Here is a 6000-nt window from a genome sequence, read left to right on the forward strand (position 1 = left end):
ACGTAATTTTGCAAGAGAAATCGATTAAGCGCAGTCCCAATACGCTGCGAGCAACGGATCAAAAGTTACAGCCAAAAAACTGCAGATTTTCATCGTCATTTCTCTGCTGTTGGTCCTACGCTTTTTTTGTTGTGTTTTTTGAGTTCCTGGGGTTCCAATTAGCCAAGAAACGGTCATACAAATCAATTCGGAGACCAGAAATTTTCAGCTCCAAAAATCGCAAAAAAAGGAAGGTTAACCCCTTTGGATTTTTGCCGAAAATTTCGACGACTTTGAAAAGTGCTACAAATAATTCTTTAGGGCACTATTCCGACGTAATTTTGCAAGAGAAATCGATTAAGCGCAGTCCCAATACGCTGCGAGCAACGGATCAAAAGTTACAGCCAAAAAACTGCAGATTTTCATCGTCATTTCTCTGCTGTTGGTCCTACGCTTTTTTTGTTGTGTTTTTTGAGTTCCTGGGGTCCCAATTAGCCAAGAAACGGTCATACAAATCAATTCGGAGACCAGAAATTTTCAGCTCCAAAAATCGCAAAAAAAGGAAGGTTAACCCCTTTGGATTTTTGCCGAAAATTTCGACGACTTTGAAAAGTGCTACAAATAATTCTTTAGGGCACTATTCCGACGTAATTTTGCAAGAGAAATCGATTGAGCGCAGTCCCAATACGCTGCGAGCAACGGATCAAAAGTTACAGCCAAAAAACTGCAGATTTTCATAGTCATTTCTCTGCTGTTGGTCCTACGCTTTTTTTGTTGTGTTTTTTGAGTTCCTGGGGTCCCAATTAGCCAAGAAACGGTCATACAAATCAATTCGGAGACCAGAAATTTTCAGCTCCAAAAATCGCAAAAAAAGGAAGGTTAACCCCTTTGGATTTTTGCCGAAAATTTCGACGACTTTGAAAAGTGCTACAATTAATTCTTTAGGGCACTATTTCGACGTAATTTTGCAAGAGAAATCGATTAAGCGCAGTCCCAATACGCTGCGAGCAACGGATCAAAAGTTACAGCCAAAAAACTGCAGATTTTCATCGTCATTTCTCTGCTGTTGGTCCTACGCTTTTTTTGTTGTGTTTTTTGAGTTCCTGGGGTTCCAATTAGCCAAGAAACGGTCATACAAATTGATTCGGAGACCAGAAATTTTCAGCTCCAAAAATCGCAAAAAAAGGAAGGTTAACCCCTTTGGATTTTTGCCGAAAATTTCGACGACTTTGAAAAGTGCTACAAATAATTCTTTAGGGCACTATTCCGACGTAATTTTGCAAGAGAAATCGATTAAGCGCAGTCCCAATACGCTGCGAGCAACGGATCAAAAGTTACAGCCAAAAAACTGCAGATTTTCATCGTCATTTCTCTGCTGTTGGTCCTACGCTTTTTTTGTTGTGTTTTTTGAGTTCCTGGGGTCCCAATTAGCCAAGAAACGGTCATACAAATCAATTCGGAGACCAGAAATTTTCAGCTCCAAAAATCGCAAAAAAAGGAAGGTTAACCCCTTTGGATTTTTGCCGAAAATTTCGACGACTTTGAAAAGTGCTACAAATAATTCTTTAGGGCACTATTCCGACGTAATTTTGCAAGAGAAATCGATTGAGCGCAGTCCCAATACGCTGCGAGCAACGGATCAAAAGTTACAGCCAAAAAACTGCAGATTTTCATAGTCATTTCTCTGCTGTTGGTCCTACGCTTTTTTTGTTGTGTTTTTTGAGTTCCTGGGGTCCCAATTAGCCAAGAAACGGTCATACAAATCAATTCGGAGACCAGAAATTTTCAGCTCCAAAAATCGCAAAAAAAGGAAGGTTAACCCCTTTGGATTTTTGCCGAAAATTTCGACGACTTTGAAAAGTGCTACAAATAATTCTTTAGGGCACTATTCCGACGTAATTTTGCAAGAGAAATCGATTGAGCGCAGTCCCAATACGCTGCGAGCAACGGATCAAAAGTTACAGCCAAAAAACTGCAGATTTTCATCGTCATTTCTCTGCTGTTGGTCCTACGCTTTTTTTGTTGTGTTTTTTGAGTTCCTGGGGTCCCAATTAGCCTAGAAACGGTCATACAAATCAATTCGGAGACCAGAAATTTTCAGCTCCAAAAATCGCAAAAAAAGGAAGGTTAACCCCTTTGGATTTTTGCCGAAAATTTCGACGACTTTGAAAAGTGCTACAAATAATTCTTTAGGGCACTATTCCGACGTAATTTTGCAAGAGAAATCGATTGAGCGCAGTCCCAATACGCTGCGAGCAACGGATCAAAAGTTACAGCCAAAAAACTGCAGATTTTCATCGTCATTTCTCTGCTGTTGGTCCTACGCTTTTTTTGTTGTGTTTTTTGAGTTCCTGGGGTCCCAATTAGCCAAGAAACGGTCATACAAATCAATTCGGAGACCAGAAATTTTCAGCTCCAAAAATCGCAAAAAAAGGAAGGTTAACCCCTTTGGATTTTTGCCGAAAATTTCGACGACTTTGAAAAGTGCTACAATTAATTCTTTAGGGCACTATTTCGACGTAATTTTGCAAGAGAAATCGATTGAGCGCAGTCCCAATACGCTGCGAGCAACGGATCAAAAGTTACAGCCAAAAAACTGCAGATTTTCATCGTCATTTCTCTGCTGTTGGTCCTACGCTTTTTTTGTTGTGTTTTTTGAGTTCCTGGGGTTCCAATTAGCCAAGAAACGGTCATACAAATTAATTCGGTGACCAGAAATTTTCAGCTCCAAAAATCGCAAAAAAAGGAAGGTTAACCCCTTTGGATTTTTGCCGAAAATTTCGACGACTTTGAAAAGTGCTACAAATAATTCTTTGGGGCACTATTTCGACGTAATTTTGCAAGAGAAATCGATTAAGCGCAGTCCCAATACGCTGCGAGCAACGGATCAAAAGTTACAGCCAAAAAACTGCAGATTTTCATCGTCATTTCTCTGCTGTTGGTCCTACGCTTGTTTTGTTGTGTTTTTTGAGTTCCTGGGGTTCCAATTAGCCAAGAAACGGTCATACAAATTAATTCGGAGACCAGAAATTTTCAGCTCCAAAAATCGCAAAAAAAGGAAGGTTAACCCCTTTGGATTTTTGCCGAAAATTTCGACGACTTTGAAAAGTGCTACGAATAATTCTTTAGGGCACTATTCCGACGTAATTTTGCAAGAGAAATCGATTAAGCGCAGTCCCAATATGCTGCGAGCAACGGATCAAAAGTGACAGCCAAAAAACTGCAGATTTTCATCGTCATTTCTCTGCTGTTGGTCCTACGCTTTTTTTGTTGTGTTTTTTGAGTTCCTGGGGTCCCAATTAGCCGAGAAACGGTCATACAAATCAATTCGGAGACCAGAAATTTTCAGCTCCAAAAATCGCAAAAAAAGGAAGGTTAACCCCTTTGGATTTTTGCCGAAAATTTCGACGACTTTGAAAAGTGCTACAAATGATTCTTTAGGGCACTATTCCGACGTAATTTTGCAAGAGAAATCGATTGAGCGCAGTCCCAATACGCTGCGAGCAACGGATCAAAAGTTACAGCCAAAAAACTGCAGATTTTCATCGTCATTTCTCTGCTGTTGGTCCTACGCTTTTTTTGTTGTGTTTTTTGAGTTCCTGGGGTCCCAATTAGCCAAGAAACGGTCATACAAATCAATTCGGAGACCAGAAATTTTCAGCTCCAAAAATCGCAAAAAAAGGAAGGTTAACCCCTTTGGATTTTTGGAAAATTTCGACGACTTTGAAAAGTGCTGCAATTCATTCTTTAGGGCACTATTCCGACGTAATTTTGCAAGAGAAATCGATTGAGCGCAGTCCCAATACGCTGCGAGCAACGGATCAAAAGTTACAGCCAAAAAACTGCAGATTTTCATCGTCATTTCTCTGCTGTTGGTCCTACGCTTTTTTTGTTGTGTTTTTTGAGTTCCTGGGGTTCCAATTAGCCAAGAAACGGTCATACAAATTAATTCGGAGACCAGAAATTTTCAGCTCCAAAAATCGCAAAAAAAGGAAGGTTAACCCCTTTGGATTTTTGCCGAAAATTTCGACGACTTTGAAAAGTGCTACAAATAATTCTTTAGTGCACTATTCCGACGTAATTTTGCAAGAGAAATCGATTAAGCGCAGTCCCAATACGCTGCGAGCAACGGATCAAAAGTTACAGCCAAAAAACTGCAGATTTTCATCGTCATTTCTCTGCTGTTGGTCCTACGCTTTTTTTGTTGTGTTTTTTGAGTTCCTGGGGTCCCAATTAGCCAAGAAACGGTCATACAAATCAATTCGGAGACCAGAAATTTTCAGCTCCAAAAATCGCAAAAAAAGGAAGGTTAACCCCTTTGAATTTTTGCCGAAAATTTCGACGACTTTGAAAAGTGCTGCAATTAATTCTTTAGGGCACTATTCCGACGTAATTTTGCAAGAGAAATCGATTGAGCGCAGTCCCAATACGCTGCGAGCAACGGATCAAAAGTTACAGCCAAAAAACTGCAGATTTTCATCGTCATTTCTCTGCTGTTGGTCCTACGCTTTTTTTGTTGTGTTTTTTGAGTTTCTGGGGTCCCAATTAGCCAAGAAACGGTCATACAAATCAATTCGGAGACCAGAAATTTTCAGCTCCAAAAATCGCAAAAAAAGGAAGGTTAACCCCTTTGGATTTTTGCCGAAAATTTCGACGACTTTGAAAAGTGCTACAAATAACTCTTTAGGGCACTATTTCGACGTAATTTTGCAAGAGAAATCGATTGAGCGCAGTCCCAATACGCTGCGAGCAACGGATCAAAAGTTACAGCTAAAAAACTGCAGATTTTCATCGTCATTTCTCTGCTGTTGGTCCTACGCTTTTTTTGTTGTGTTTTTTGAGTTCCTGGGGTCCCAATTAGCCAAGAAACGGTCATACAAATCAATTCGGAGACCAGAAATTTTCAGCTCCAAAAATCGCAAAAAAAGGAAGGTTAACCCCTTTGGATTTTTGCCGAAAATTTCGACGACTTTGAAAAGTGCTGCAATTAATTCTTTAGGGCACTATTCCGACGTAATTTTGCAAGAGAAATCGATTGAGCGCAGTTCCAATACGCTGCGAGCAACGGATCAAAAGTTACAGCCAAAAAACTGCAGATTTTCATCGTCATTTCTCTGCTGTTGGTCCTACGCTTTTTTTGTTGTGTTTTTTGAGTTCCTGGGGTTCCAATTAGCCAAGAAACGGTCATACAAATTCATTCGGAGACCAGAAATTTTCAGCTCCAAAAATCGCAAAAAAAGGAAGGTTAACCCCTTTGGATTTTTGCCGAAAATTTCGACGACTTTGAAAAGTGCTACGAATAATTCTTTAGGGCACTATTCCGACGTAATTTTGCAAGAGAAATCGATTAAGCGCAGTCCCAATACGCTGCGAGCAACGGATCAAAAGTTACAGCCAAAAAACTGCAGATTTTCATCGTCATTTCTCTGCTGTTGGTCCTACGCTTTTTTTGTTGTGTTTTTTGAGTTCGTGGGGTCCCAATTAGCCAAGAAACGGTCATACAAATCAATTCGGAGACCAGAAATTTTCAGCTCCAAAAATCGCAAAAAAAGGAAGGTTAACCCCTTTGGATTTTTGCCGAAAATTTCGACGACTTTGAAAAGTGCTACAAATAATTCTTTAGGGCACTATTCCGACGTAATTTTGCAAGAGAAATCGATTGAGCGCAGTCCCAATACGCTGCGAGCAACGGATCAAAAGTTACAGCCAAAAAACTGCAGATTTTCATCGTCATTTCACTGCTGTTGGTCCTACGCTTTTTTTGTTGTGTTTTTTGAGTTCCTGGGGTCCCAATTAGCCAAGAAACGGTCATACAAATCAATTCGGAGACCAGAAATTTTCAGCTCCAAAAATCGCAAAAAAAGGAAGGTTAACCCCTTTGGATTTTTGCCGAAAATTTCGATGACTTCGGAAAATGCTGCAAATAATTCTTTAGGGCACTATTCCGACGTAATTGTGCAAGAGAAATCGATTAAGCGCAGTCCCAATACGCTGCGAGCAACGGATCAAAAGTTACAGCCA

Source organism: Diprion similis, chromosome 1, assembly GCF_021155765.1.
Source record: "Diprion similis isolate iyDipSimi1 chromosome 1, iyDipSimi1.1, whole genome shotgun sequence".
NCBI classification, from domain to species: domain Eukaryota; kingdom Metazoa; phylum Arthropoda; class Insecta; order Hymenoptera; family Diprionidae; genus Diprion; species Diprion similis.